General features: G+C 47.0%; 1 long non-coding RNA gene across 2 annotated transcripts in view; it reads left to right on the top strand.

Moving 5' to 3' along the window:
• The window catches only part of LOC131481135 (uncharacterized), a 50,198-nt gene extending 42,031 nt beyond the window's left edge, over nt 1–8,167 (top strand). For both annotated transcript variants that reach the window (XR_009246062.1, XR_009246061.1), the window contains one exon: nt 7,955–8,167. This is a non-coding gene — a long non-coding RNA (uncharacterized LOC131481135). The remainder of the gene's footprint in view (nt 1–7,954) is intronic.
• The last annotated feature ends 4,072 nt before the right edge of the window (nt 8,168–12,239 follow it).

Genomic DNA, 12,239 nt, shown 5'->3' with positions numbered 1-12,239 from the left:
ACCAGTGAGAGCTATCACCCAGTCTGCACGAACCCCAATAATGCCAGCTGCCAGGCTCATGCTTTGTAACCATTTGGGGAATGAGCCAGCAGGTACCTCTCTTTATGTAACTCTGCTTTTCAAATAAGTAAATACATATTTAATATTTTCTCATATAAATGTTGAAATCATTCATTAGTTTCATTAGAAAAAGTCTACTTGGAATATTGGTTGGGTTTACATTAATCTACACATCAGTTTATGGAGAATTGATACAATGCCATTCATAAGCATGATACATGTCTTGTTTAGGCTTTCTCATTTGTTTATTTAAAAATATTTTAATAATGTTTTGTGGATTTGAATCAGAGGTCACACACGCATTTCATTAAATGTTTTTCCTGTCCTGTGGTTTTTAATTTTTAAAATTTATTATTATTATTGTTTTAAATAATGATTACATGGTTGATCAGGGTGGGAAGAATCAAGTTTTAGGGAAAATCAGGTGAATTCATTGCTTCCAAATTTGCTATTTCTTCTTGTTGTTCCTAGGGTAAGGGGAAAAACAAATGGGAATACCGCTCATGACTTTCCATACATCCTAGTACCCAGGGATGAGGAACCGCCACCTCCTATCAACCCAAAGTCTCAATGTGTACATATTCCTAGGGTTCTGTCCAAGTTTGGATAGTTCTGAAATGCAGTCATTTTCACTGATCCGAGGGTGATGTCATCCTCCCAATGTCCATTTGTTCCATTCACTGAGATTATTTGCTGTCATCATTTGTTGGGTGCTGGGGTCCATGTGGTGGGTGTGGAAGACATGAAGGTGTGAAGAGAACTGTTCCATTGCAGGCAAGGCCACAAGGAATTTCCCGCTGCATGGCAAGGCCCAGCAGATGTCTCTGCATTCACCTGAAGGCGGTTTCACCTCCCTTTGCATAGACACCAGACAACCCCGCTGAGATTTCTGTAATCTATTTAGGCATTGTCTGCCTCTGCAGAGTTGGTCTTTACTATCCATGTGAGCTTGGAAGTTGATGCTGCTGATAAGGTCTTAGCAAAAGGGCCTTTTACTATTCATGGTGTCTTGGCTGCCCCCATTGAGCATATGTTAATCAAGGGTGTAGCAGGAACCTAAACTTAGGGTTTTCCTCCCCCTTTGACCATGTGCTAATCAAGGTGTTAAGTCCCCAGGTGTAGTGGGAATCTATTCTTTCCCTCTTTCCTTGATCTTTAGGTCCCTTCTTCTGTGATGCATTTCTTCCCTTAACTGATTCAAGACTAAGCTGTAGAATGAGGATTGTAGTAGCAATGTGTTACTGATTGGTATGTGCCATCTACTGAGAACTTCCTGACCACAGGATTAGGATGGCTGGTATCCTACCTCAAGGTGAAACAAATGGCAGAATTATCCTTGCAAACACCCACTTGACCATGATGTAAAAAGTCTGTGCCGGAGCTTGTGAATGCTTCTGTGTAAGGCAGACAGCTTTTTTTCATTGTCCATTATGATCCGGAAATTGTATGGGTCCACTTCTTTTCTACGTCTAATCCATGCACCCTTCTCGAGTTCTGAATGTCTAATCCATGCACCGTTCTCGAGTTCTGAACTGGAGCTGGACTCCAGCAGTTTTGGGTTGTTGTGCAGTTAGTTCTGCTCTTCTGCTACAGCACCAAATGTGCTGCTTTAGTCTCCTTTCACAACAGGGCTTGTGTCCACTGTGCCACTTTTTTCACTAAGTAGGGCATGTTCTTGCAGGTGAGTCCAAGAAGCTTCACTGGATCCCCCACCTCTAGGGCTCATGAACCCGACAACCACCTATTATGCGAGCCCTGGAACCCAGACCAGTGGACCCAAGCCCCACCAGATTTCCCAGCCTGGGGTTCATAGAACCAACACCCACCTAGAATGCAGGCCCCAGGATCTGGGCCAAGTGACCCACATTCCACCAGTTACCCTGTCCCTGGGGCTCAGGACTCCTTCTCCCCCAAACACAGGTGGGCTGCATGACCTGAGCCAATCTACCTAAGGCCTGTCAGATCCTCTGTCCCTGGGATTCATGTACTGGACCCCTGCTTGGCCCAGGCTGGCATGACTCACCTCACCTGAGCTTATTGCACTGCCTGGCCTAGTCTAGTCTGCCCCCGTTCCAGCTCCTGTTGGTGGGTGCTGCAGCCTATCTCAGCCCAGCCTGGTTGCTGTCCTGGTCCTAATGTGAACTGGCTGGTGTTGCGGTCTTATCTGGCTCTCCTGCCTCCTGCCCTGGCTCTCAGATCTGCCAGTGGGTGTTATGTGGTGGCCCAGACTAGTCTGTCCATTCACATGTATGTTGGCGGGTACTGTAACCTGGCATGGTCTGGGCTGCTTCTTGCCCTGCTTCTTGCACTCTCCTGCAGGGTCTGCGTCCCAATGAAGGAGTTTCCCAAGCTCCTCCACCAAGTCTCCTCCCAGTGGCAGTTCTCGCGCACACCAATGGCTTGTTGACCCAGGTTGACTTTGTCCACCTCTGACCTGGCTAAAACAGTAGCCTTGTTCAGCCGGCCACACCCATTCTGGTTCTTGCTGTTGGTTGTTGTAGCCTAGCGCTACTTGGTCCGCACCCAGACACAGCTTTCACATAGTTCAGCAGGAGTCAAGACCTAGTCTAGCCTGTTCTACACCCATATTGGCTCTCACGAGTACTAGTGGGGGCTGGAGTTAAGCCCAATCTGTTGTTCCACCACCCCAGTGCACACCCATGCACTCAATCCTACTCTTGTTCTCACCAGTTTGAACCCCAACCCATCTGGGGTGTCCCGTTGGCTCCCCAGCAATGCCTGACCCCATCCTCAGTTCTAGGAGGAGCCGGCAGAGATTGCAGTTCCACAGGGGTGAGCCCATATTGTCCCCACAGATTCTGCTAACAGACCAATTTCTTTCACTTCTGTTCTCCCCTCCAAACCACTTTGGTTTGGGCCCCCTACATACATACACATGCTGTGGACTTATCCAGGAAGTCCCTCAGCTGTAATTACTAACCTGGGCATGAAAAACCACAGGTCATCCCCCACTTCCACCGTTGTGATCCCATCATCCCCTGTAAATCAGGATACTATAACCCTGAGGGTATGCCTCTGGGTGGCCCAAGGGGCGTCACACCACTCCCACCTTTGGTGCCTGAAGCTACCTGGCTACAGGCACCCCTGTGGGCCAGAAAACCCGACCTCCAGGATGGAGGGTGTCCCAGAGGCCGGCCAAGCCTGCCTCCGCCAAGGAAGCCAGTGTGCTCAATTGTTCGTACCTGCTGCAAGCGGTTTTTCTATTTTAAATGGCATTGCTTAAAAATGTATTAACTATTTGTTGCTAGTGTTCAAGAAAAGAACTTACATTTTGTGTATTTATGATGTGGCCAATGTCCCTGTTAAATTTATTCTAGTAAAAATATTCTGATGTGCTAAGATTTTTTTAATGACCATGATAACATCATGTGCAAATTAACATAGTTTCAGTTTCTTTTTTTGTTTGTTTTTGTATGTTCTTTATTTCTATTTTTCTATTTTTTGTCTTCATCTAACAGTTAGGCCCTGCTGTGCAATATTGAAAAGAATGATGAAATTGCTCCTTTTTGCTTAGTTATTCTTTGGGAGAAATTGCCTGATCCTGTCAGTATCACACTTGCTACAGGCTTTTCACTGATGCCCTTTATGCAAATGAGGAAGTCTTTTTAACTCTATTTGCTCTGAGTTTTTATTTTACTGAGCTGCATGGATCCTGCCTCTTAAGGAGGACACTCACTCAGCCATTTGCTTTTTCATTTGCAGGCTTTGCCATACTGTTTTGTTAGGAATGTGTTTTGCTTCTGTTTATGTGAGATAGCGTGCTTGGATCCGTCAGCCTGGTGGTCCCCTGTGTGACGCCGCCGATGTCAGCCTCACTGGCTTCACTGCATGCAGCGTTCCACTCCTTCCACTTTCGGAGAGTTTATTGAAGAGTGTGAGTATTTCTCCCACCGGTGTTCAGTCGAGTACAACAGTGCCATGTGGAGGCCTGGGGTTATGCTCATAAGGCTGCTAGGCAATTTCTGTAGTTTCCGTTTCTCCTCGAATCAGTTTCAGAAGTTTGAGAAGCACCCATATGGGATTTTGAGCTACAGGGGATGAGGTTGATAAGCTACCACGCTGGGCCTTACTCTTTCATCTTGTGTGTTTACCGTGTCACTACGCACAGTATGTTTCACAAAAGTACCCAACAGGGTGTTATTCTCTCTGCCACATACTTCTATACGTATACAGCGTTGGGTGTGTTTATTTCTCTGGCTCTTTTCCGAATGTCTGCCTTAAATATCTGCCTTCGTTATCTCCTTTTCCTTCTCCCAGGTAACACATATTCTTCTTTCAGAACTTAAAGGACCCTTCTCTAGCAGTTTCTCCTGAGCCTGTGGCCAGGTCGTGTGACCCTCATTTTGGGTGTTCACACACTCATCACTCAGCAGAGCCTGTTAGAATTGTGTGTCTATTCTTTCTCTTCCTCCTCCACTTGTGAGCAATGACTCTCGTTTGTCTCTAAGTAAATAAACATATGGGAGGTACATACCACTCATACATACATACTATTGCTTGGTAAATATTTGCAGAACAACCACTGCAATGATATCCTCAACAGGTACTTTAAACGTGTGGCACATTTCAAATTATTTTACTATTAAAATAATTGCTTTGTTAACATAGTGTGCCAGACTGTAGAAATAAAACTGTGGTTCTCCGAGCCCAGCTCCTGCCCTTCAACCTCAGTGAGGCGGCTTCTTTATGGCGTGAGGGTGCAGAGGTAATGATATTATCCCGGAGGTCCACTCCCCAGCAGCCTGAAGAGAGGCACAGTGTGAATTTACACGTTTCCTGATTTAAGTGGGGGTGGAATAAAGGAGAGTACTCAGCTGGGATTCACTTCCCAGTGCAGAAATAACCAGGGGTGGGTTGGGCTAACTCAGCCCAAGCCTCGCATGTGCATGGCAGAATCACACCTACCTCTCTCTGCAGCTATATACGTAGGCAGGAAGTTGGAGTCACCAGTCATCAAACCTCAGACCTCTGATTTGGGACAGTATCATCTGAACTGGCATCTAACAGCAGCCAAATGCTTGCTATTGAATTGTTGTGGTTTACTTGAGTCTTGACTAGGGATGACTTTTCTCCCCTAAGAACCTGCCACAGCGATGCTTCTGTGGGCTCCATGGCCATCCCACGCTGCATTCCCCCTCGGGCTAGGCATTCCACGTTGGCCGCCTTCCCTAGATGCTCAGTCCTCGTTTTCCGAGGGTTCCATCTGTTTGCATTCTATTTTCGGGTGCGGTTTGTTTTCCCTGCTCTTCCATCTGAGAGGGTTACCCCACCGTTCTTGAGTGAGCTGCTTTCTCCTTTACATGAGCACTTCACAAAGGACTGGCATACGCTGTGTCTTAGAGCTACTCGATAAATATCCCATATTGAAGAACAAAATCCGATACCCAAACTGTTTTTTTAGTGGGATAACTCCACTTGCTTGCTGCAAGAGAGCATGGCTGCCTACAATCCCAGAGCTGAATCCTTACTTTTTACAAGAAACTTTAAAAAAGGTGGCTTAAATTTACCGAGCCTGTTATCACTTACATTTTATTTATTGAATTCTTTTATTATATTCATCTTTGTGGCTTATTACACATGAGCACCTGCTGAGGGAAGGAGTTCAAGCAGTGGGAGTAGCAAACACAGAGTGTCCATTGTCGCTGGGAGTCAGGACATGGGACAATATGTCAGCATTCTTTTTTTTTTTTAAGATTTATTTATTTTTATTGGAAAGGCGGATATACAGAGAGGAGGAGAGACAGAGAGGAAGATCTTCCGTCTGATGATTCACTCTCCAGCAACAGCTGGAGCTGTGCCAGCCCGAAGCCAGGAGCCTCTTCCGGGTCTCCCACATGGGCGCAGGGTCCCAAGGCCTTGGGCCATCCTTGACTGCTTTCCCAGGCCACAGGCAGGGAACTGGATGGGAAGTGGGGCGCCGGGATTAGAACCGGTGCCCATATGAGATCCCGGCGCATGCAAGGCGAGGACCTTACCCACTGCACCATCATGCCAGGCCCAAGCCTCAGCATTCGTGATCATGACTGGGCTTCCACCAGGAAAGCAAGACTCAGAGCTACATAGTCCGTCTCTCACTGCTGTGGCTAGCTCTTCCCATCCCACAGGAGGATGTGGTTGGCTTCTCCCTGTAAATGATTACTATCTGCCTAACCCAAGGCCCCTGGGCAGACACACACTGAGAGCATGCTACAGCCCAGTCACAAGGTTAAATCCTTGGCCCCATTTGTGAGGAAGCTGCTGTTGTCCCTCCACATCTGGGGTGGGGGGGTTCTGTGTCTGCTCACTCCCCAACTGTAGGTGAAAAGTGTTTGGGAAAAAAAAATAGATTCCATCTATACTGAACACATAGCCAGATGCTTTCCCTTGTCCTTATTCCCTAAACAATGCAGTGTAACAACTATTTACGTGTATTTTCATTGGATTGGCTGTTATAAATAATTTAAAGATGATTTAAAGCATACAACACGAGGTAAGAATTTGACTCAGTAATAAGATGCCGCAGGACCCTACATTTCCTCACTGCGCATGTCCTCTTAACACTATTGTCTCAGTGTCCCAAAATAGGTTTTGCTATGTTGTTTTCAATTTCATTAATTTCAAGAAAACTTTGAACTTCTTCCTTGATCCATTGGTTATGTAGGAGCCAATTTTTTCCAAAAAGATTTATTTCATTTATTTGAAAGAATTACAGAGAGAGATGGAAAGACAGAATTTTTTGTCGGCTGGTTCACTCCCCAGATAGCCATCACAGCTGAGGCTGGGCCGAGCCAAAGTGAGGAGCCAGGGATTTCTTCTGGGTCTTGCACACACAAAGTGGGGGCAAGCACTCACACCATCTTCCCCTGCCTTTCCCATGTGTATCAACCAGCAGGGAGCTATTCAACAGTGGGGCATCCTGCACTTGAGCAGGCATCCATGTGCAATGCTGGTGTTACAGGTGATGGCATTACCACAACACCTGCCCTTAGAATAAGTTATTGAATTTACATGTATTTATATAGTTTCCAAGGATTTCCTTGTTATTGCTTGCATTGTTTGTGGATTGTGGTCAGCAAAAAGGATATTCAATGTGATTCCTATTTTTAGAAACTTGTTCAAGCTTTTTCTGTGACCTGCCGTATGGTCTGTCCTAGAAAATGTTCCAAATACTCCTGTTACATTCGGTAGCTACTGGACAGAATGTTCTGAGGGTGTCTGTCAGGCTCAGTTAAGCGCTGCTGCTTTCTGCCTGAACCTTCTGTTCACTGCTGGAAGTATGCCATGAAGTCCACCATAGAGCTGTATTGTACCCACTCTTTCTCAGCGTTTTATTTATTTGAGTACTCTGATATGGGATGATTATATATTTATTTTTTTATTTTTATTTTTTTTAAGATTTATTCATTTTATTACAGCCAGATATACACAGAGGAGGAGAGACAGAGAGGAAGATCTTCCATCCGATGTTTCACTCCCCAACTGAGCCGCAACGGGCCGATGCGCGCCGATCCGAAACCGGGAACCTGGAACCTCTTCCAGGTCTCCCACGCAGGTGCAGTGTCCCAATGCATTGGGCCGTCCTCAACTGCTTTCCCAGGCCACAAGCAGGGAGCTGGATGGGAAGTGGAGCTGCCGGGATTAGAACCAGCGCCCATATGCGATCCCAGGGCTTTCAAGGGTGAGGACTTTAGCCGCTAGGCCACGCCGCCGGGCCTGATGATTATATATTTACATTCTATTTCCTCATTGTGAATTATTTCCTTATCACTGTATAAAGAACTCCTTGCCTCTTTTTACTGAGTTGATTTGAAAATCTGTTTTCTCTGATCTGATAGTACTCCTGCCTCCTCGGCATCCATTTGCATGGATGTCTTTATTTACCCTTTACGTTCAGTCTAGGCAGGTCCAGAGAAGCTCAGCAAGCCTCCTACTGGAGCTGGAAAAGACCTAAATTCCTACTCCCGTGGCCACCAACACCAGCATGCTAGAGCCCAGTCATAGCCCCAGCCTGCCAATACCAGCATGGCACAGCACAAGACCAAAGCCCACATTGCTGTGGCTCCTTCATGACACAGAATCGCACTATAGCTGCAGCCAGCACCAGAGGGGTAAGTCTGAGGACATGGAAGCTCACTTGGCACTGGGGCCGGTCCTGAGGCTCTGTCCATTGGCCTGATGTAGGGATGGGGACCAGCAGGATGTGCCAAGCCCCTGGATTTTACCATGCTGACCTTGAGTCATAAGACCCAGTCCTATGGTTCCTTCCTGTCTTCCCAAGAGGGGAGCGGGCTGGAGGGTGGAGTGTGGGGCAAGTGGGGGGCTCCATCTGCAAGCACTGATGGATAGAATGACAATTGTGGGGGCTCTACCTGCAAGTACTGATGGAGGGGCAAGTATGGGGGCTCCACCTGCAAGCACTGATCTGGGGAAAAGGCTTTTGGGCTTTATCAGGTGCTGCATCTCACCAGGGAAGGTCGGCTGAGTCCCAAATCCCTTTTCTGGCCGACTGCCCTGCTGCTGACATCCTGCTGCACCGTGCCGGGGGTGGTGGAGCCCATCACGTGGCCGTCAGGCTGAAGATGGCACAAAGGCTCAGTCCTTATATACTGGCCATCTGCCCAGTCTGACTCTCACCTGGTATTGGGTTTCAAGAACTGGATCTAAATCCCTTTCCTTCCCCAAACAGGATCATGTTTCCCCATGCTTTGCTTCTTGGAACTGGGCAAGCGATGACGTGGAGAACTCTGGTGCCTTCTCTCAGTACATCTCTTATTATCACACAAAAACTGGACTCTGGTTCACCTGGCTTGCTTAGCTTGGTGTCTGTCTGTTCACAGTGGTGTCTTTTGGGAAGAGGATCACTAGGACATCTGACGCATCCAGCTTCCCTTTCCGGGATGTACGTTGCAAATCTTCCTAGGAAATTTTAGAGAATTTCAGTCCCTAAAGTGAAAGGCTATATAGGATCTGAAAGTAAACTAAACATTAAGAAGGTATGGAAAATAAGAATCTATGAATGTTTTGGTTGTCAATCCAGTCCTTTAGCATAGTTAAAGCTCTGTATGCTGTCCTTTAATACACTTGGCGCAAAATAACTCTCCCAGCATAACCAACCCAAATCTGTATTTAGCCTAAGGAAACTTGTCGACTTTTCCCTGACAGTCTTAGCTTGGGAAACCATTTCTCCCCTCCTGGCACTGCTGGAATTGCTATCTGAGATTGGTGTGTCTTTCCTGGTGTCCTGCTTCTGGGTACACCAAGGTGTGGCCACATGACTCGTTCTGGAACTCCATTCTATCGAGCACTGAGCCGTAGCCATCTGTGTGAAAGATCCGATGCCAGATGTCAAAAAGCCAATGTTTATTCGGGAAAGCAAATATGTCACTGGGTGATTAGCTCTTAGAAGCGATAGCTGAACTTCTGGATGTCTGAATTCATTTCAAATAGCACTTCTCTGCTTCGTAATCTGAATTCTGAGACAGAGAGACACTTGGGCTTTCAGTGAGAAGACAATACTGTCAGCCAGAGCCTTCTTTTTATGGTTAGCCCAGGAAATCCAGCAGGTGATTTTTCTGCCTGGGTGGAGCCTTCTAACCTCAGCTGAATTGTACTGAAGTGACTCCACTCAGGTGTACTCTACCAATACCAGGAAGTAGCCACACATGTGGAAGGAGGCCAGAGATCAGAACTACGTGGCAGTGAGTGGCTTAGGCTGGTTATTATAGATGATATATTCAAAGAACAGAAGGACTCCTAGACCTGTATTACTTAACAGGGAGAGCTGGAGTGGCCACATGCGCCCATTGTTAATGAGTCCTTAAGCCCCCAAACAGGGACAGTTTTGGGTTAGTGATGCAGAGACACTCTCTCCAGGGAGACCAAAGGAAGCATGTTGGCTGCGTCCAGTCCAACCTCCAGCCCCTGCCCAAAGCATGACTTCCCGTGCCTTCTTTATTTGAATTTGTTTCTGAAACTTCCTCTCCAGTATCCATCTGGTTCCATGTTTATCACTGCAGTAAGTCTCTTTGAGAAAATACTATAAGGAAAATATCAAACATGAGTGTTTGAAAAAGAGAAAACAACTCTAACTAACCATGAGTTTTTTCCCCTCTCCATTTTCAGAAAAAAAAAATTTATTCATTTGAAAGGCTGAGTTACAGAGAGAAAGGAGAGCACAGTAAGAGAGATCTTCACCTGCCCACAAGAGCCAGGAGTTTCAGACCCAGATGTGGGGCGCAAACACCTAGACCATTTCCTGCCACCTTTCTAGGTGCAATAGCAGGGAGTTGTGTTAGAGGTTGAGCAGCTGGGACTCACACTGGCACCTAAACAAGATGCTGCCAATGGCTTGATGCACTATACTGTGACAGCAGCCTCTTCTCTCTCATAAGTGATTTATGACTTTTCGGGCCTGGCTGAAGTCCTTGCCTTGCACACGCAGGGATTTCATAGGGCCACCGCTTGTAGTCCCTGTGGCCCTGCTTCCCATCCAACTCCCTGCTTGAGGCCTGGGAAAGCAGTCGACCCAGAACCTTGGAACCCTGCACCCATGCTGGAGACCCAGAGGAGGTTCTGGGCTCCTGGCTTTGGATCAGCTCAGCTCTGGCCATTGTGGTTGCTTGGGGATTGAATCATAGCACGAAAGATCTTTGCCCTGTGGTAACTGGCAGTAGTGGCTCCCACGGTTTTGGAGAAATACGCTATAATGAAATAGTTAAATCCCAGCCTCATGCAGGTGGGCTTATCAGTACCCTGAAATGCCCAATGATGTTTCCTGTGTTAGTTTAGAAGGTGGGGAGGTAGTTATATGTTGATTTTGTTCTACCTTGGGTACCAGTTGCAAGTCCTGTTTTAGAATAAAATGAATACATTGTGTTACTTATGAATCCTTTAGAAGGAGCTTCTTGAATTCACACACCACCTCCACAGATTTAAAAAATACTTGGCTACGAATATTTTCTTAGATGACAGTATCATTAGGACTTTAAAAAAAACCTTGCAACATCAGTGAATGGCATTTAAATAGTATCATTTTGCCAAACTGGTGTTTTATTTTGCCTTGGGGTAAAAATAAAATCATAAGTCCTGGTGCAATGGCTCAGTGGCTAAATTCTTGCCCTGCACATGCCAGGGTCCCACGTGGGCACTGATTCATGTCCCAGCTGCTCCACTTCCCATCCAGCTCCCTGCTTGTGGCCTGGGAAAGCAGCGGAGGACGGCCCAAAGCCTTGGACCCCTGTACCCATATGGGAGACCCAGAAAAAGCTCCAGGCTCCTGGCTTCAGATTGGCACAGCTCCAGTGGTTGTGGCTACTTGGGAAGTGAACCAGTAGACAGAAGATCTTTCTCTCTGTGTCTCCTCTCTGTACATCTACTTTTCCAATAAAAATAAACAAATCTTTTAAAAATTAGTTCTCCAGGTGGGTGGATGGCGGCGCTGAGTTCTCCAGGTGGGTGGATGGCGGTACTCAGTTCTCCAGGTGGGTGGATGGCGGTACTCAGTTCTCCAGGTGGGTGGATGGCGGTACTCAGTTCTCCAGGTGGGTGGATGGCGGTACTCAGTTCTCCAGGTGGGTGGATGGCGGTACTCAGTTCTCCAGGTGGGTGGATGGCGGTACTCAGTTCTCCAGGTGGGTGGATGGCGGTACTCAGTTCTCCAGGTGGGTGGGTGGCGGTACTCAGTTCTCCAGGTGGATGGCAGTACTCAGTTCTCCAGGTGGATGGCAGTACTCAGTTCTCCAGGTGGGTGGATGGCGGTACTCAGTTCTCCAGGTGGGTGGATGGCAGTACTCAGTTCTCCAGGTGGATGGCAGTACTCAGTTCTCCAGGTGGATGGCGGTACTCAGTTCTCCAGGTGGGTGGATGGCGGTACTGAGTTCTCCAGGTGGATGGCAGTACTCAGTTCTCCAGGTGGGTGGATGGCGGTACTTAGTTCTCCAGGTGGATGGCAGTACTCAGTTCTCCAGGTGGGTGGATGGCAGGTATTCAGTTCTGTTACCGGCTGTGTCCTGGAGGAGCAGTCGGGAAGCTGGGATCAAAAGCATAGCCAGGGCTTGAATTCAGTCACTTCCATGAAGGATGAGGATCTCCTTAAAGGTGCCCTAGCAACTTAGTTAAACACCTATTCCCCAAATCATGTTTTTTTTTTTTTTATTAATTACATTGTATTATGTGACGTA

The sequence above is a fragment of the Ochotona princeps genome, chromosome 1, assembly GCF_030435755.1.
Source record: "Ochotona princeps isolate mOchPri1 chromosome 1, mOchPri1.hap1, whole genome shotgun sequence".
Classification (NCBI taxonomy): domain Eukaryota; kingdom Metazoa; phylum Chordata; class Mammalia; order Lagomorpha; family Ochotonidae; genus Ochotona; species Ochotona princeps.
The sequence above is the reverse complement of the archived record's forward strand: the minus strand, read 5'-3'. Positions and strand labels throughout refer to the sequence as shown.